A 20,682-nucleotide genomic window follows, 5' to 3' on the forward strand; every position below is an offset into this window, starting at 1 on the left:
AGGAAAGCAGAGGAAAGTTTGGAGAAGTACTGCAGTGGGCTAAGTAGACCAAGACCCTAGGAAAAGGGACACCTGGCTTGTGCAGAGGGAGGGCAGGAAGCCCCCACAAGCTGAAGGGCAGGAGAGGGAAGTAGCCCAGGGGAAGGAACTGCTAGTTCAAGTGGTTTTCCGCTATTCCTAGGGCCCCTGGGCTGGGACCCAGAGTAGAGGGTGGGCCCGGGTCCCTCCCTCTCCACTCCCCTCCTCTAGGACACTAGTGGGGCAGTTAATATCCCAGTTCAGGGGCAAGAAACGGTGCCCTGACCCCCCCCCCAAGAAAAGAAAGCACGAGACCCATCATAGTAGTGCCAGCAATTTGCCACACAATCCATGAGAGGACCTTCCCTCTTATCCCATGACAGCTTACTTTGCTTAAGAGCCTTTGGTGAGGGACTATGTCAAAGGCTTTCTGAAAATCTAGGTACACTATTATCCCCTGGATCCCCTTGTCCACATGCTTGTTGACCCCTAAAAAAAATTGTAGTAGATTAGTGAGGCATGATTTCCCTTTACAAAAACCATGTTGACTTTTCCCCAACAAATTATGTTCATCTCTGTGTCTGATAATTTTGTTCTTTACTATAGTTTCAACCAGTTTGCCCAGTATTGAAGTCAGGCTTACTGGCCTGTAATTGCCGGGATCACCTCTGGAACCCTTTTTAAAAATTGGTGTCATATTAGCTATCCTCCAGTCATTTGGTACAGCAGCTGATTTAAATGATAGGTTACAAACTACAGTTAGTAGTTCTTCAATTTCACATTTGAGTTCCTTCAGAACTCTTGGGTGAATACCATCTGGTGCTGGTGACTTACTACTGTTTAGTTTATCAATTTGTTCCAAAACCTCCTTTACTGACACCTCAATCTGGAACAGTTCCTCAGATTTGTCACCTAAAATGAATGGCTCAGGTTTGGGAATCTCCCTCACATCCTCAGCCATGAAGACCAATGCAAAGAATTAACTTAGTTTCTCCTCAATGGCCTTATCGTCCTTGAGTGCTCCTTTAGCATCTTGATTGTCCAGTGGCCCCACTGGTTGTTTATCAGGCTTCCTGCTTCTGATGTACTTTAAAAAATATTTGCTATTACTTTTTGAGTCTTTGGCTAGTTGTTCTTCAAATTCTTTTTTGCCCTCCCAAGAAAGAGGAACATATTGTTAATTCAGTAAAATAAAGCCACAAGATATCATTTATTGTTTTATGCATTTTAAAACAAAATAAATTGCTGTGCAGCTGACATATCATATTATCAGTTACTGTTTATTGCTTATTGCCGGTTTTATTTATCATCTCCCTGCCAGGGTTGTAAAATTACAGGCAGTCCATAAAAAATGCAGACCTTCCTTCCTAACTGTCAGGAAAACCTGTAAACTAATTTTCTCGCCTGTAATTTAACAGGTGGTGTTGACAGTGTTTTCTATAACTCAGCTAATTGTATTTCTAATGTTAAGTAACTCCCAGAATCTATAATTCCATATCAAATTCCTGTTCTTGGGGACTCTAATCCTGACTGGTTTAGCAGGAGGACCTTTGTTCATGTAATTTAACTCAAGTGCCAGCCCACTTTAGCCAGCTTCAGAGAGATCCCAGCCAATCAAATCTGACTGGTGACTGATTTAAAGTGGGGCCTTAGTCTGAAAAAAATGACTATATGAAAATAGCACATAGTTTACTGGACTATGTTCTTCTCTCAGTTACAGCAGCATAGTAACTCAAGTAACTCCATTAACATCAGAGTCACTCCAGATTTATACTGGTGTGACTGAGGCCTTGTCTACATTCAGGAGTAGCTTCGATTCAATAATCTGTTGCCAGCAGCCAGTGCAGCTGCACCATGCTGACTTCTGAGTGGGGGCAAGCCCTACGGAGGTTTGCACATATTAATCCCCAATCAGGATAAACGCTCACTCAAGTGGAGTAATTTTTTTTAATTTAATGTTATAGTTTTGAAGCTAGGCGCAGTTATTGAACCTAGGCCAGGCGGTTTTCAAAGACCATTCTGAAAGGCTACTTTCATTGGATTTACAATACATGTGCGAGTGAAAAATTACACACCTGTAAATTACTGTCTCATCCTTTGTTCTCTTTTTGCCTTGCACATGAAGTCCTTTAAATTAAGAAATAAAGACTATAACTAAAGGGAGCCACATAGTATCTCATATGCATTAGTCATGTATGGTTTTCTTGCAGAACAGTGACACCTCAGAATGCCTGCATCTGACTGTGATTTAGTAGTTACAGAAAAATCTCTGCTCTAACCATCTCACTTTATCCCCTTCCCCCCACAGCTTTCATTACCGCTTTTCATTCATTCGCTCATTATCTACCTCTCTCCAGCAGCACAATCTCAGCTGAATAGAAAAGGTTATATATTACATCTTTCCCATACTGCTATGTGCATTAGATTTTTTAAATTGTTGGCTAATCTCATCTCTCCTGTCCAAAATAATTGAAAACATCCTTCCTGACCAAGTCAACAAATATCTAAATTACAATAAACTAATTCATCTCTTAATTTCATGTTTGCCCTTTTCATGAAGCTCATTAAACTACCATACAATGCCTCAGCTCTTCTTGAATTTACTGATCACATCTACTCCGCTCTGGGTAAAGGTCATTTTACAGGTCTGCCTGTCTTTGTTAAGGGAGCTTTTGACACAGTCATCTGCTCCACTTTACTCTCTAAATCCAAAATGCCTGGCCTTTGTGTTGTTTCTTTGTCATGTTTCTCTTTCTTTCTTTGGCATTATTTTCAAAGAACTTCATTGCAGAGCTCCACGTCAGAACCACTTTTCCCATCTGTAGGAGTTTTTCAGGGGTCAGTGATAGAGACAGGTCTTTTCAGTCATAATATCAATAACCTAGACAGTCTAAATGTGAAATACAAAATATTCATGTATACAGATAACGTTGTTCAGTTGTTTATTCCAAATGATGTTTCTTCTGTCTCCAGTGTGCTCTGCTCTGAGGTGGCATATGTGATCAGCTGGCTTAATAATCAATTCAGACTCAATTCCAATAAAAAGTGATCTGATGGGGTTTTCTTTCTGCCAACAAATTCAGCACAGCCGATACCTTTACAGTCCATATTGGAAATTTGACTTAAATTTGTGTCACATCTAACAAATACATTAAAGTAAAATCTTGGGAAAACTCTGTTCCTCTAATAAGCGTATTGATTACATTACAAATGCAATTACTATTAAACTTGGCCCGCTCTGAAGAATTAAACATCTCATTTTGATATGATTACTGTGATTACTGCCATGTATTGATTTGTGTGGAGTCATTTTCTTCATGAAGAATTATGATCAACAATTTTAGTGTATAATCATTCAGGTAAGAAAGTCTCAAGGCCCTACATTTTAAATGGGCCCCACTCAGCCTCTTATTTTTCACCCAAAAATCAATTGCAGGCCTAAAACTAAAGGTACCAATAATAAATTGTGGGTGCCAGGGACTATTATTTACTGCTCTTTGAATTTACATCTTTTAATTGATTAGGGTAGAAAACTGCAGATATAAAATTAGAATCCATTGCTCATTAATACGACTCCCAATGAATTCAAGTTGCAGTACCTCTCGAAGTCTGAAGTTCCTACTGCTTCTCCCCAGACAAGAAAAGCACTTAACAATTTCAGGGTCATAGTATTTCTTCTGATGTACAGGAACATATAAGTACAAAGGCTGTGCAAAAGGTTCACCTAGAACCAGAAGCCGACCCACACTAGGGGCGGGGGTTGCGGGGAGGGTAATCTAATTGATCCATGAAAATCAGCCCATGTATGTGAAACCTTTGTGAACCTGAAATGACGATATCTATGTGGAATTTAACAGAAATTAATCTTTCTACAGGATTCTTTACCACTCTATAGCATTGTAATAGAGATTGTATCTCTTCCATAGAATAATATAGGAGAATTTAAAACACCTACAAAAATGATATTATTCTGTATTAAATTGTATAGAAATGTCTATAGAACCCTCCTGGGTTCATCTTTATTAAACCAGGCTTCTCCGTAGCAAATACCAAGCCTATGTTAGGTGTCTTCTAGGTCGCTAGTGACTTGACCCTTCTCCTGCTGTGGCAGTAGGAGACCACCTAGTCTTCAGTGATGCCGGATGACTGCTCCCCTATACTCTAGTCTTGGAGAAGGAGGAGTGAATACCAGGGAACAGTTCCTGCCCTCTCTCACAAATCCATGAGATTATTTGGAGAATACCAGCAGGAGCTGGGAAAAGACAAGTGGCAGTGGAAGTATTATTCAAATCCCACTGCTCTACTGGGGGCTATGGGTGGGCTTTTGTGATGCACTGGTACAAATTTTGCTAAAGTGGAAAAAGTGGCCCTTACTTCAGTCTTACCTTCAAAGATTCTGGTAAAATGGAACACCACTTGGTGCTCCTATAGAATCCAAGATAAGGGCATCCACCACCCCAGGATAACCAGAAAGGGCAAGTCATTATGGGATAGCTGAGTGAGGGTTGGTGGGGAGTCCTTAAACAGCATGGAACCAAGACCTCCAAATGGAGCAGAAGGGGCTGGTTGGGTGCAAAGACCCTGTGACCAGAACCTACGTGGTAGTTCATGCAACTAGTGTTATCTGAAACATGCATTGTTTGTAACCTATTGGCTCAAGAGGGGGTCCTACATTATTTACCCTGGTGGACATCATGACAACCTTGTTTCTTACTTGCCTATAGAAAAAGTCACAATAGCATGCTAATTCCCATGGTTACTGGATATAAAGGACAAATGCTATCATCATTTTTATATTTTTAAAGAGTAGATTCTCAAGAACACACTTGTGAATTTTAAGTAGGTATTTCATTGCTGGAAGCTGAATATCAATTTACCTTACTTACATTGGGTAAAAACATAGGGGCTGATTTCCCTCTCACTTCCACTCATGTAAAAGTGGTGACACTCCACTGAAACCAAGAGAGTTACTGCAGATTTACAGTAATGAAAATGAAAGGAGGATCAGGACCATAAGTACGGCACACGTGACATCTAGACCTGAATGCTAGATGAATTCTGGTTAGATCTCTTACTGGGGCAGGGAAGGGAGGTAAGAGAGTGCAGGAGGGGAGATTCTCACCTATTGGCTTTTTTCTAGTCCTAACTCATTCAAAACCACCATTTTTGATTCAGTGTATACTAGCCTTTCCTCGGGGGTTAGGGGACACTGAGTCCTGATGCCATCTAGTGCATTCCAAAGAAAACTAGCTCTCCAGAAGTACTTACGATCCCTAGGGATACAAATCATCCCTGGAGGGTATGATATAGCCATACCCAGAGTCAGTCAAAATCCATCAATGGAAGGGAAATCACCCCAACTTTCAGTCAAATGGTGAAATTTCAACATGGGTCTCCCTCAAGCCCTATGAGATGCCACTAGCACATCACTGCTTCATGACTCAGCTAAACATATTGCTCGGAATATAAAAGGATTATGTTATACAAGCAAAGAGCAATTAAATCATCTCTAATCCACTGACCATCAGGTATGCATGGTTATAAAGGAGAATCTGCTCCCACATTCCAAGCCACCTTCTCAATGCCCAGCGATTTCCACATGGCAGCAATATACTGTAATGAACGTACAGTAGTGCAACTGGTACATAAAAACCTTTGATCAAGGAAATTTCAACAACTTTATTACCCAGGGGTGGGAACTTAATTGGTTTAGAAGGAGATTGCATTGCAGCCTTGGTATTTTCATAAATAGATCAGAGACAAATTCAACCTCACCTTCTTATATGCTAGGACTCAACAATTATTAATCTAATGTTTGAAACTACACAGCATCTGAAGCCTGCAAACAGAGATTACATGTTCTTTTGGTTACGCAACAGCCCCAACTCAGGGAAAGATATGGTTTTAATTTCTTTCTTTGTAGTGCCTTGGTTTTCAGAGGTATAAACTGGAAGTAAGTCTTTTGGATAGCATTTCCATATCTATCCATATATCCATCCTCTCACCTGCATTAATCCAGTTTACTTAGAGATAAAAAAAAAGTATTAACTGTTTTACAATCTATGATCGCAGAGTACGAGATTAAGGGGTAATCAGTAAATGTATACTTTGTGGTATGGTAGAAGCTGAAAAAAACATGCAGGGAACAATTTATCATGTACTGAAAAAGCTTGGGGGGTAGGAAGGAGGGAAGAACTATGCAATCAACTACAGAAATCACATCAAAGATAACCCAACAACAAAAATGTGCTGCCTCCGCTAATTCTAGCTAAGAACATTATCAATATAATACAAAATTTAACCAATGCTTCTACAAAGAAAAGATATTACTCAGAGGGCAAAGGGCAATAAAACCATTAGCCACATAGTCAAGACAACTTCTCAGACAAAAATCTCTACGTAAAATTTAGTATTAAAACTTAAATATGAGAAACAGCACAACAGTATTTTCTTTTTTTTTAAATCACCACTACAACCCAGAATTATTATTTTTTTCATGTACTAATACACGGCTAAATTCTCCTAGTCCCTCTATGGCTATGGAATTCTCACACTACCGTGTTCATCTTATTCATGCAAGCACGGCCAACCAGTAAGGCCTATGGAGTTACCATTGAATCCCTGCACATGAGGCTAGGAAGCAGACACACAGGAACTTTCCATAGCTCACTCTGTGCTGAGAAATCAAGGTTTGTTCCCTGGGAGTGTAAAGGCCGGGGTTGGCAGGTGAGGCAGTAGCAAGAACATAGCCACTAACCACACAGGGCTACTGTCTCTCAAACCTGCAAAAAGCAGAGTATGTCCAGTTGTAGGTATCATCAGGAAAGGTTCCAATTAGTACTCGGAAAAGGAAGGCATATTCCCTTTAAAAGTCAATCCAAAAAAAATCTAAAGAATAGTGATTTAAAACAACTAGGGTGAAAATCTGGCCCTGCTGAAGTCAATGGGAACTTTGCCATTGACTTCAGTTGAGCCAGAATTTCATCCTTTGTGTATTTTTTATTTTAAAAAATTTCTGTGATTTGTTGTGTTGTCGATATTAATGCTTGAGCAAATTCAGATTGGCGGTCCTGCTTCATGGCCTTTGCTATTTCTTGATACTTATCGTTTGTGAAGCAGCCTTTGGCAAAGAATTTAAAAAAAAAAATCAACAGCAGACTTTAATTTCTCAAAAAATATGTCTTCCAATCCACCTAAATATAAGCAGTAGCCCAAATTCTGCTCTGTTACCTGCAGCCGCTAGCCAATGGGATTTCTTCTTCAAGAAGGATTAGGCCTACACTGGGCCAAATTATCCTGTGTTACGGTACTGCAAATCCACGACAAGTGTAATAAAGAACAGTCGGGTGTGTCAGTGTAGCTCGGGTTACGTCAATTTGCTTCACACGTTAGCAGATGACGTCAGAGCACAAGCAACGGTTCAGCCACTTGTGAATTATGGAATCCATCATCACTGAACGAGTGAAGATCGATATCTTAAATTTGAACTATGACATGTTTGTTTATCCAGCATCAGTATTAATAAATGGGCTGTCAGTCAAAATGTTGATGGCATAAAAATTCTAAAAGAAGGGGCTGAAATATTTATTTCAACATTTGCTGTAGTATCAACCATTTACTTCAGGCTGTGTAATTATTCTGTAGGACTATAATTTAAAGGGGAAAAAACTCTAGTATTCCTGGGAGAGAGAGATGGATGGATAGCTCAGTGGTTTGAGCATTGGCCTTCTAAACCCAGGGTTGTGAGCTCAGCCCTTGAGAGGCCTATTTGGGGCAAAAATCTGTCTGGGGATTGGTCCTGCTTTGAGCAGCAGGTTGGACTAAATGACCTCCTGAGGTCCCTTCCAACCCTGATATTCTATGAAATATTAAGGTTGCAAAATCAGATATTAAAGAATCTGTAAGTTAGGTCATGTTGAGCATCCTATATATTTTATGGCACACAAGAGTCAATATCACATGAACATTATATGTTGAGCAAAGACACTAGGAATAGAAAACACAGCAGGCTGTACATTCAACAATGTGGCCAAGTTAACATTGTAGGAAAACCTTTATTTTTGGAATTTCCTGACATCAGTACTTGATTTCACACCACTAATGTTGCATACACCTTATTTTATTTCATTACATTTTCCTGGGTGTTTTTTGTTTGTTTGTTTCTTAACAAAAAGGAGAAAAAACAGAGCTATTTGGCTTGTGTAGCTTACAAGCTCTCCAGGCTTTGCAGCTTGCTGCACTACCAAGCTCTGAACTCCTTATTCCAAAGTTAATAAGCCTTCTGAGCTTATCTCCTCCTGCTTCAATTGCTGAGCTTGTAAATTTCCCTATAAAAACAGCTGTGAAGTTAGCGATCTGTGCACAGAATCCATTTTAAATGCCCACCTAACCATACCATGTTGGCGCAATCAAAAATTTTCAAATGATCATAACTTGAACATTTGTTTCTAAATTCAGAAAATCATATACTATTTAGCGCACCCTCTTTAAATACCAAATATGAATGTTCATAATAAAGATATTTTTAGTCATATGCTCTTTTAAAAAGATGTATTGCACATTTGTGAAATGGGGGGAAATATTTTTTTACCTTCTCATAATTCTAAAATCCTATGGGGATTTTTCTCAGCCTTTTAAAAAATTAATTCTTTAGACCAAATTAAATATGCAAAATTTCATCCTAGAAGGTAATATATCCATTTGTATAACTTGTCTCCTGCAGTGGCCAGCTCTAGCATTTTCAGAGGAAGGTGTAAGAAACCTTGCTGCAGGCAGTTATGGGATAACATGCTGTCATGGCAAGTTTTCTCCTATCCCCCAACAGTTAGACATTGGGTTATGCCCTGAAGCATGAGGCTTTACATCACATCCAAAATGCTTGTATATTTTGTAATAAGTATTAAAAACATCAAATATTGGATGCACTGAAAAATACAATATTACATATGATCCATAGGCCTTCTACAACTTAATGATTAATTATGCTGGGTTGCTCTCTCTGGCACCTTCCTCCCTCTTGATCCTGCTACTATAGCTGCTGTGTTCGATCGCCTCTGTAGATTTAAGCCTATCACAACCTCCTTACATTCAGGCCTGCTCTGAGCCTAGAGCCCTTTAGAGTCTTCTAAATTCTCTCTCATCTTTCCAGGAATGACCTGATAATTCTCAGGGTCTGAAGCATGAACTTTGGATTGGGGATTTAGCCTCACTACCAAAGAGGGAAGTTTGGTCTTGTGTTCCTTTGCTTCCACCCCTGAATAGGGCCCCATATTGTGGAGGTAAAGCATGGCCCCAAGAAGTTTAGTTCTTCTCTTGCACTTCTTCGTTGTACTATTACCTCTATGCTGACTACTCACAGACTTGCCTCTATATTCCTGACCTGTCTCACTGAATCTAGCGCTGCATCCCAGCCTCTCGGACAGCTGAGCCTCTGAATGGCTCACCAACAGCTTCAGTTTTCATCATTTAAAGCTTATCTCCTGATTTTTCCTCTGAAACCCGCTCCAGCCTCCCAACCCCCATTTTCTGTGACCATACTAATTTTCTCCCCATAACCCCACCCATCACTCAGGCCAGAAACCTAGGAATCATCTTTGACTCTTCTCTCCTTCCACCCACATCCCGTCCGCCTCCAAATTCTGCCCCCTTTCCCACTGCCATATTTCTGAGATCCGACCTTTTCTTTATGTCCATACAGCTAAAATTCTTGCCTATATCCTCCTCATCTTCTGTTTTCACTACCGCAGACTCCTCCACATTGCCCCACTCCGGTCTATATAAAACACAGCTGCCAAGAATATTTTCCTGGCCCATCATTCTGACTAAGGAACCACTTTTTCAAATCCCACCACTAGCTCCTCCATCTCCACCACATCACACTTGTCCTCCTCACCTTTAAGCTCTACATACCTCCACCCCTGCCTACTTACACAACCTAGTCTTTTATTGTGTTGGCCCCACGCTCCCTCTCCATCACCACCTCTTCCCTTTCTGCACAGACTGTACTCTTTGAGTTAGTGTGCAAGGCCACTGCTCTGTCACAGATTCATAGATTTTAAGGCCAGAAGTGACCATTAGATCATCTAGTGCAATACAAGCTATAGGAGTTCATCTAGTTATAGCAGAAGCAATCTCCTCCTTCACATCCATTCCAAAGACACAATCTCAGCACAACACCCACTATAAATGAGTCAATACTAACAATCATTTTTCTTCATTAAAAAAATATCCAAAACCCTGCCCCAGCATGTTGTGTACAGGCCTGTGCTGAGTAACTCTAATCTTATAGCTCTGACCCCAATCACCCTTTCCTCACCACCCTATTGTTTTGTTGGAGCATTGTTTTGTGGGCTCTGTCAGAAATGAGACTAACATCTTGGGACTATATTTTCCTATCTGTGCCAGGAGGAACTGAGCATACTCTTGGACATAATGCTTAAGGCACTAATTTACTGAGATCCAAACAGATGAACCTCTATCCAGGCCTACCTAGCTGCAATGAGTTCTTGTCAGAATTTCTTGGACCACCGAACCGTGATGCAGGTTAAATCTCCATGACTGACTCTTTCTGTTCTACCTGAGTAAAGAAACTTCACTTATGGCAGCAAGACTCAATAGCAGCGTGACTGCAGCAAATGATTTTTACCTGATTGTTCTCTTTAATGAGTTATGTCTGGCTTTATGCTCTGATATTTTCTCCAGGCTCAGCCCAGATTCATTTTGTTTTTCTTTCTCTCTCTTCTTTCCTACCTAGCAGCCTTAATATGGGCACTTACCACTACCAGAGAAAAGAAGGAATATCCTACAAAAAAAACAGAATTTCTCACAACTCTAGTGTGTAGATGAGTATTTAAAAGGCTCCCAGTCAATTTTAATCAGTTGATTCTTCTTCTAAACCTTAACTTAAGGATAACTCTAATATTTTTCATTTTCAAACTGGATCTCACAGAAGCAATGATGCAGAGAATGTTTTTGTAAATCCATCAGATTTACTGTGCATACTAACACAAACCTACATGCGAGCATTGATGGGAGACAGTGGGACAGGCATTTTACTGCCTGTTCAGAACTGGTGGATCCTAACATCTAGCTTCAGGGATTGATTTAAGTATTTATGAATGTGATGTACGGTATCAACATTTGGCAATGTGCAGAAAGATCATTTCAAAAGGCACCAGTCAGTCCAAACAGGAAGAAAATGAGAGAAGTTTAATTTTTTTGGCATTCATATATCAAAAGAGTGGACCCTAGAGCTCTTGTCCAGTTAGCTACCCAAAAACAGATGCACAGGCAACAATTTATCTTGAGAAGCAGCAAGGGAAGTAGCAAACAAGTGCATGGTAACTTATCATGGACTTCCGTAGTCCATGCAAGATGGATAAATAGAAACTAAAGTCAATGCACTCAAATTTTGGGAATATACAGTATTTTATTGAGAAAGCCAGTCAGAAGTCTGTCTATGGATGAGAATATGTATAAGCAGGAATGTATCTTAGAGATTCTGCTTCAGCTTTAAAGGCAACAGTCTCTCTGGAATGAAAGTTCAAATCCAAGCGGGGCTGATGTAAGCTTTCATCCTTCTGGCTCAGAAAAACAGTTGATTGGTTTTGAGTTTTCTGAAGGCAACTTTAAAAACTGAGGCTATGTCTGCTCTGCACAGACGGAGCATATTGCAAGGGTTGGAACTCGGTCCAATGTTTGTGGCTAAAGTTTATTCCCACACCCCTGTTGTGCAGTATGCTGTGTGCCAGTTGGGTGCTAGTCCACCCAAGAAGTGACTGAACTGCAGTGCTGCTACATATCTATAGTTGTTCAGGGCTTTGGAACTATTGAAGCCAGAAGATGCTATGTACATTAAGATATTATCCAATTCTGTATCAAACATGAGCAAATCGATTTGATATGGTCAGTTAAACTCCACAGTATTCTTTATTAATTGTGCTTGTTAGGCAACTCAGAAACCAGGGATTATTTAGAAAAATGGTAACGGCCAAAAAGAGCTCCAAAAAGAAAATGCAGCTTTGCAGCACCAGCACAATTATAACTGAACTGGGAAGAGGAGGAGGAATTCTCTCCAGAAGACTGTCCATCCGGCTGGTGCTGAAGCTTTGTGGAACATCAAAACTTTCTTGTCCTACTCTTCTCCTGTAGCAGTCCTGAAAATCAGCCCTGGCCTCAGAGTGTTTTCTTGCTTCCCTTCCTTTGCTTTTCATCTATCTGTAAATGATAGCAGAATTTAACCCAGACACTACTTGCGTACACAATATGAAGAGAGATAATGTTCTTATTTGTCTGATTTTGCCAAATTTCCATTATTCCCCATATGTGATTTGGGTAGAGGTATGGATAGATCAAACCTACTGGATTATTGACTAGTAGGAGCCTGATTTTAAAAGCATGGAATAAAATTTCCACCAATGGCTTTGTATCATGAGTATTTTGCACATCTCTATGTCTTTCATTTAATGCTCTTTTGTTATTTTATATAAAAGGATCTACATGCGACAAACTAGGAAAGTTGCTGCATTGTTAAGAATCTTAACTTGCTTCTAAATTTAAAATAACCAGAATGTCAAAGTATGTGAACATTTTCAAGATGCTAGGCTGGAGGCAAATCCATTTTCCTCCACTAAGCTACTCCTCCACATCTCTGTAACATTTGAACCTGTTTCTGCATGAATAAGGAATCTGTCTGGATAACAGTATCTTAACTTTATCTGATATGCTTCTTGGTTGAATTGCTACCTCACTACTATATACCTAATCCAGCAGAGCAATTATTTCTCTCCTTTTCCAGTGGTGTTGTGTTGCTTTTTCTGTTGACTGTGTGTTAAACCTTGAGGCTATAATTCAGTATTTAACTCAGTCCTGGAGAATTCCTTGCTATCATCTTCAGCGACAAGTGGTTGCAGTTTTCATAATCACAAACACAAAAATGTAGCTGAGAAAATAGTTATGCGACTTCAAACCTACATGAGGAGCATCTTGACATTTAAATCCAATTACCCTTTTCCTTTCCTGATGAGAATATGATCTCAACTAGTGGAAAATTCTACTAGACAAATATATCTTATCCCCCTGCTCCTAAAAACTTTTCAACACCACTTTTGGTATTTTGCATTCCCTTCTTTATCAGTCATTTTTTATGAAACAAAGGGCCACAGGTGTGTAATAACTAATAGGATATGCCAAAAAGTCCATAAAAATTCTGTTTGAAAAGTCATCATAGAACTAGGATCTGTTCCCTAGTTGAAATCATTAATTGGAGAACTGGAATAAACTCCAAGCTAAGACAGAATGCTGTTCTTTGTAATAAATTAAACTGTCAATCACTCAAAGCACCCTTAATATCACACTATTTCCCCAAGCTCTTAAATTACAGGCTGAATTTCATTTATCAGCCTGCTGTATGTGGAACAGGATTAATTAAACTCATTTCAGTATTACAGTAAAGCTCCATTTCTCTCAGTACTAAAGAATAATTGACTCCAAATGAATTGGAAAGTGGGTAAGTAATTGTAGTTATTATTCTGATGTAAATATTAGTTCTCTTCTGACATTTCAAAAGATTTAGTGGAGGCACTTTTGTGATAACACAGATCATTACTTTGGCTAAAAAAGGAGAGATAGCATGTGGAAAGCAAAATTATAATAATTAGTTTACGTACCTGAAAATACCTGTGTCATTTATTTTCATATAGTTATATGCCCTGCAAAAACTTTCATTAAACATTGCTCTTGATTTATGGCACCAACTGTGTTGCATTAAAGTCAACATAATATATCCTGTTGATCTGGAAATATTTCAGAGTTAATATGAGTTCTCATATTGGAACAAGAATTACTAGAAGGCTTCTCTCAGAGATACAGTCACAATACTGCCAGTCTTTTACAGTTAAGATCAGTTTATTGACTTTACTGATGCATAATTATAATAAAATACAGTAATAAGAAAAATTCTTGACACAATGAAATCTCCTATTAACTGGACAACCAGATTCACTCAGACAATAAATTACAATACAATCAAGATAAATAGCAGCTTTCGTGGCATTAAGAATTGGGGGTATCCTGAAACATCACCTGAACACTGACCATCAGTGGTTCCTTCATAACATGGGTCAACAGGTTTGAAGGATTAGGGCCAATAATGTCAACATTAACAGCTTAAACTTAAACCTCTAAATCAGGGGTGGGCAAACTATGGCCCGGGGACCACATCTGGCCAGATGTTTTAATCTGGCCCTCGAGCTCCCGCTGGGGAGTAGGATTGGGGGCTTGCCCCGCTCCGCATGGCTCATCCCTAGCCCCAGCTGGAGCCCTCACCCCACCCTGCCATACAATTTCCATATCCAGATGTGGCCCTCGGGCCAAAAAGTTTGTCCACCCCCGGTCTAAATCCAAATTTAGACTTGTTCATAAGTGACCTGATTTTCAAAAATGCTGAGCACTGTTGGCTTTATTGGAGCTGTTAGTTGCCCAGCACCTATTTAGAAGCCAAGTATGGATCTAGGAGCCTAACTTTGTGTTCCTATTTTTGAAAAATCTTGGTGCAAAGGTTTGTTGTCACAGAATGAGAGTGACCACCTAAACCTGACAAAAATAACTAAAGACTAAGTAGCTGAGGTAATACTTCTTAGCAGATCAGCTTCTGTTGGTGGAAGGCACAAGTTTTTCTCAAGAAGAGCTCCGTGGATCTCAAAAGCTTGAATCTTCCACCAATAGAAGTTGATCCAATAAAAGATATTACTTCACCCACCTTGTCTCTCATATATCCTGGGACCAACATGGCTACAACAGTACTTCAAACAATCCCACTATGATTACAATCCCTCATTGTTGCCACCCGCTCTCTTACGCCACATTGTGTCCTCCACTCATACACCTCCCTGTCACCTACATCCCTCCTTTTGCTGCTACTATCAGTTCTGCCACTACTTTTCTCCTTCTTGTTCCCAGTCCTCCCTGTTTTTTTCACCTCTAGCCTCCATCTTCTCTTGCCTCTATTGACTTTGGCACTAACGTTGGTCATCCATCCATCCTCATCCTTTCCAGCTCCCTAATCCTTTTCTGACACCATGTCCACCTCTCCATACTTCCCCTACTTCTTCAGGGACACTTGCCCCATCCTTAAAAAGACCACTGCCATCGACAACATTTTCATTCCCATTCTTTTCACCTCATTTGCACTCATTGAAATCTGGATCCCCTCCTCACACTTTCCTCCCCAGCAGCTTCTCTCTCTCTCTTTCTACTCACCAATGAAAACAAGCCCACTAGTTCTGGCTCACCAATACCTGGAGTTTTGGTCAAGTCTAGATTGACATTTTCTGCTACCAATTTGTCTCATTTTAAGCATTACATGCATGGGATGGGGTATTAGAGGAAAACACCCAAATAAAAGAATAAAAACAGAGACAGTAAGTAGAGAAGAAAGTAAAAGTCATTATAAAGTGATTGATAAAACTTCCATGATGAGAAAAGAAAGAATAAAATCAAATCAAGGGCTGATCATTTTAAGTGAGTGAAATATGCAGCATGTTGAGTAAAACTAAATGATCCCATGAACAATCTAAAATCCTGTGACAATGGATCAATCTCTACATGAATGTGAAAACCTCTTGACCATGTGAATCTCATAAGCTTGGAAAAAGGTTCATGGAAGTCTTATATGAAATCTTTGGAAATACTTTTGAGAGCAGTGTACAACTGCCAGTATGAAGAGCAAAGAAAAGTGAACATGTATTATTTTTCCTGTTAACAGTCCCAGAAAACCCCCCAAAGTAAAATATGGAACTGAACTATGCAGGTCTGGGTGATGTTTTATATAAATGAAATTGTGAGGTTATATGGTAGGAGTATCATTGCCCAGTAGCTGGAACGCAGAAGTGGTAGTCAGAAGACCAGGGTTCTATTCTTGGCTGACGGCACCAGCTGTCTGAGCTTAGGTAAGTCACTTAATCACTGTGTCTAAAAGTTTCCCCATCTGTAAAACAGGAATACCACCACCCAGCTTTGTAAAACAAATAAAGGCAATATGAAACATCAAAATATATTGTACTATCAACTCCATAATAATTATATGTGTTATTAATATTAAAATAATTATATGAGAAGGGAAAAGCAAACCAGCCTTCAGTTGGAGTAACTGATAAGGATACTTTTGCAACCTGAAAAATGCATTCGAGCCTACCATCTACCAGTGGTCTATGGGTAACAAGCTCAGCTAAAGTCCCAGAGAGGAGGAAAAAAACCCCAAGAATGCCCAGAATAGCTTCAATCCAATAGAAATGGGAAGGGAACTATTTTGATTTTTCAAATAATGTTGTATTATTAAATTAAAGCTGTATTGGAACCAGAATATGTCTTCCCATTTGATTAAAATCTATTGATAACTCAAATATTAAATATGTTTAAAACTGTGCAAACACTGATACTTAAAAAAATTCTATATGGCCTCTGAACCATAAATTATTTATGAGTTCCAATTTTTCACAGTGCTGACTTCTGATGTTACAGGTTAGCAACTAGAATCTCCATGGCCAGACACTATTTTCCAACCTAATAACTCCAAGAATAGTAATTCACAGTTATTTCTTTGTGTGACTAGGCTCAAATGTTCCTCTAGCAGAAAGAGTGTGCGTGAGAGAGAGAGAGAGAGAGAGAGAGAGAGAGAGAGAGAGAGAGAGAATCCAATTGATTGAAGGGCATCTTTTGTGTCTGATTATACACATTAGTCAATGCCAAGTATGAAATTGACAAAGAAAGTACAGTGGAGATTGTAAGGCACCATCTTACAGATCCATTATTACATTAATGACATAGTTAAGGTTAATCACATTGTTTTAAATTTTCATTGCGTAAAGGATTCGGGAGAATCTTCAGACTGTAGTCAAAAGGATAGGTTTAATAATGCCTGGCAGGCTTCTTTCTTTTGTAGTTACATTTTGTGATCTTCACTCTAGTGACACCTCATTACCCAAATTTAAATTTAATCAAGCTCACACTCATAATGATCTTTGATCTAATTGTTGGCGGGGGAAGAGGGGGTTCCTTTTCTATCTAGTTTTCAGATTTTTCTCTAGTTCCTTCTTTTGTGCCACAATTGATTGGCAGCACTCCTGCATTATTAGACACTATCTCTCCGTCTTTCCTCTACGTGAGCCATCAGACCCTGTCATTAACTATTACACTCCTATTACCCTCAAGCACATAAGACAATATTATAAATTCTATTTAGCCCAAACACAAAAAGGAACAGTCCTTTTCCTTTTGCCTTCAGAAAGATGTGAGCTGAACAAATTAGTAGGTAAAGGGCAATGATTCATTTATATACTTATTTCAAAGTACAATTTTAAATCTGCCTTTTAAAAATTAAATGCCAGAATCCTTCCAGCAACAAAGGAGTATCATTCCCAAAGGTTTATAAGGACCATTCTATTTTTCAAAACCCATTTTATTATTCTTTAGCACAAATCTGAACTGGTCAAGTCAGCATTTGAAATGAGTTTCTGGCTCAGTGTGCATTGCTAACTCCGAAAGAAAGCTGATTTCAGGAAGTGAAAGGCAAAAGCATCTAATCACAGCTTAGCTACCAAAAGGGTCATAGTCACTATGAAAAGAATTCAGAGTATAAGGCAGCCTGCCCAGTGGCATGCTGGAGTACATTGCACTATGAACTAAGAAAACCCTTCATGTAATTCATTTAAAGGTTTTGTTTTGTTTTGTGTTTTTTTTAAGTAATGCTGTTTGGTCTAAAGGAGACTGATTTTACTAACAGAAAATGGAAGAGAAAAAAAAAATTTCTGAAACGCTGTGTAAACTATGTTTTGCCAGTTGGTCTATAAGGGAGGACATTTTCAAAAATGCCTAGAAGCACAAGCCCCAATAACTTGGAAGTTTTCTACTAAATATCTTAGGAGCTTGTGAATCTCTCTTACTATGTTTTTAGCTGTCTACTGTTCTAAATATTGAACTGATAACTTTTCATCAAAGGTTAATTATTCTATTTCCTGACATTTCCTATTTTAAATGTGATCAGGTAAAAAACCTTGCTATGGCTTCTAGTATGACACACAAGACCAACAGCCATTTTCTCAGAACTTCAAGCATTGCAACACACACAGCCTAATTACATGCACATCCAAGATTCCTTGAACAAATGTCTTTCTGGTTATTCTGAGAAAGATCCTTGAATTAATATGGTGCATCTCATATTGCTCTGCAGAGAACTTTCTCAAAGAGTGCCAGAAGGCAGCATATGAGGATTGTGTATCCAACTAAGCATCCACCTTGGCCAAGCAAGAATAAAACAAAATTGTGCAGATGAATTTAATCTTAAAACGGTATTTCATAGACTGATGTTATGAAGATATAAAATTCTACTAATGTTAGCATCTGCAATCTATTATAAGATATGATTGCTTGGATGGAACACAAAAACTGCCTGAGATACAGAGGTCCTATAATATTTAGAATACAAAACAGTCCAAAATAATATGCTCTGTGAAGTTATTCTTTTATGCATTGCAAAAAAAAGTGGTGATTCAGTAACACATTCATAGCCCAACATCAATCCCTGACAGTTTACTAGAAAGTCCAAGTTTTAAGTCTTGATCCATGGTAGGCTTATCTGCACTTAAAGCTTGCTGCATGCTCTCTGTCCAAAACCACAGAGAGTTTGCACTCAGTCACTGGCAAGTCACAGATTAAAAGAGAAAAGATGGAGACAGAGAAGAGAACTCAGTTATTTCAGATTTTCATAAAATTGCACCAAACAAATATGTTATTAAGATCATATGGTTACACATCCCTTCCCTGCTTCTCAGGGCAATTTAAAAAATCTTAACACTAGTTTCAGACTTTGGGCAAGCGGGAAGAGGGACAGAAAGCAATATCTTTTAAAGATATCAGAAAGCAATGGCAAGGAAACAGTCACAGGTTATTTGTATCCCTCTCCACAAAGCCTCTGATGTAGAACACCCTCATTCCATGCCAGTTGAGGAGATACAAAAATACAAACCACCCATAACCCCAGGGGGCAGGGACAGCCGGAGGATGTGCTGATTCAAAGCATCTCCTGGGCAGCCTGTGCTGCCAGCTCCTGGGAAAGCCCAGCCAGATTCTGAAGTTGGGGTCGAGCAGTGTTACTAGAGCTCAGCAGGAACTGATTTTCCCATCCTTTCAGAATTTTTGAGATATCAAGTCCTGAATGGGAACAAAAATTTAAAGTCTCAAAAATTTTCACAAACCACTAATCCAAAAAAAATTCTGATTGGGTGAACTGAAATGTTTCATTTTGATAATTTCAAAACATTTTATTCTGATATTGATCCTTATTTTTTTAACCTATTTTTAGTATACATTTTCTAAAATTTCAAAACAAAAAAGTAATTTCAAACTGAAAAATAAAACGGTTTTGTTTAGAAAATGTCAAAAGTGCTGTTTCAAAACTCCCCCCCCCAACATTTTTTTTCAAATTTGGAGATTTGTTGAAACCACAGGTTCAGTTTTCACAAATAGGATTTTCTGATGAAAAAAAAGGTCTCTCTGGAAAATTCCCAACCAGCTGTAGTTACTTTGTCCTCCTCATTCCTGGGTGACTCCTCCCATTAGCAACCCTGCCACTACTGGTGCAAAGATCTCAGTAGTGCCTGAAGGGAGAAATCTGGCCCTTAGGCTCTCTAGAATCCCATGTTTGAAGGCCAGCAGGGTTATCTACCATTCCTTGGTAGGTAAACTGAGCACTATACCAACTATATTAAAAACCAAAATCCTTTTATCTATACATAATTATTGTGGAACTGAATTTTAAACCTGGTCTCTATTTGTACAGCAACAAAATTTGTAGTTGCAAAAATAAATTAGACATCTAATTGCATAATTGAATTTGCAAATCTGGTGGGAAGACATTGAAACATTATTTGCCTCCCCAGAAAAATCTCAGGCTCCAGAATAGATATTCTGTTGAAGGTCCATTAAAAATCAAGCCCAACAAACCCAATGACTCTTTTTGTAAGGTTAAAGGTGATGTCTGGGCCCCATTGAAATCAGTGGGAGTTTTGTCATTGACTTCAGTAGGGTTAGGATTTCATGGTAGCAATTTACCTCTGTACCACTGGCCAAAACTTTTCTCCTCCCAACACTATTTTGGGGTGCACAATGAGTTCTCTAGATTTCGATGCTTCCCTTCATCCCAGCAGTCTGAAGACATAAAGCAGTGTAATTATAATTAAGATTTTTTGAGAAGGCATATGTTCCTCAGTGTTGTTTCGGCAAATTTTTAAAATGTAATTCAACATTTTGACTGCTAATATACATATGTGAAATCTGATAATCCAGATGGTGCAGAATTATCCTGGAGGACCAAAATGGTTGAGCCTTGCTTACTACTCACACCAAAGCTTGTTGTGTGGGTTTTATTTCAATGAAAAATACATAAGACTGCTGCAGCACCCCCAGTTCATTATGTGGCTGTTTCATTCTTTTAAGTGTGCAGATTTTTAATTTTATTTGAGCCTGTTTAGAAGTTTATTATGCTACAACTAGATAATTCTACTACTCAGTTCATTACTCTATTTATACTCATACTGGACTACATAGGACCTTAACCAACAGATGGCTATAGATTATTAGTACAAAGGCAAGTAAGGCTTGTTATTTGTC

At 38.9% G+C, this 20,682-nt stretch overlaps 2 protein-coding genes across 5 annotated transcripts in view; one reads left to right on the forward strand and one right to left on the reverse strand.

Moving 5' to 3' along the window:
• Positions 1-20,682, reverse strand: part of LOC123349360 — a 336,086-nt gene that overhangs the window by 190,860 nt on the left and 124,544 nt on the right. The gene's annotated exons all lie outside the window — the stretch shown is intronic.
• CHST8 (carbohydrate sulfotransferase 8) overlaps positions 1-20,682 on the forward strand; it is a 211,585-nt gene that overhangs the window by 105,656 nt on the left and 85,247 nt on the right. The window lies entirely within an intron of this gene.

Source organism: Mauremys mutica, chromosome 14, assembly GCF_020497125.1.
Source record: "Mauremys mutica isolate MM-2020 ecotype Southern chromosome 14, ASM2049712v1, whole genome shotgun sequence".
Classification (NCBI taxonomy): Eukaryota; Metazoa; Chordata; order Testudines; family Geoemydidae; genus Mauremys; species Mauremys mutica.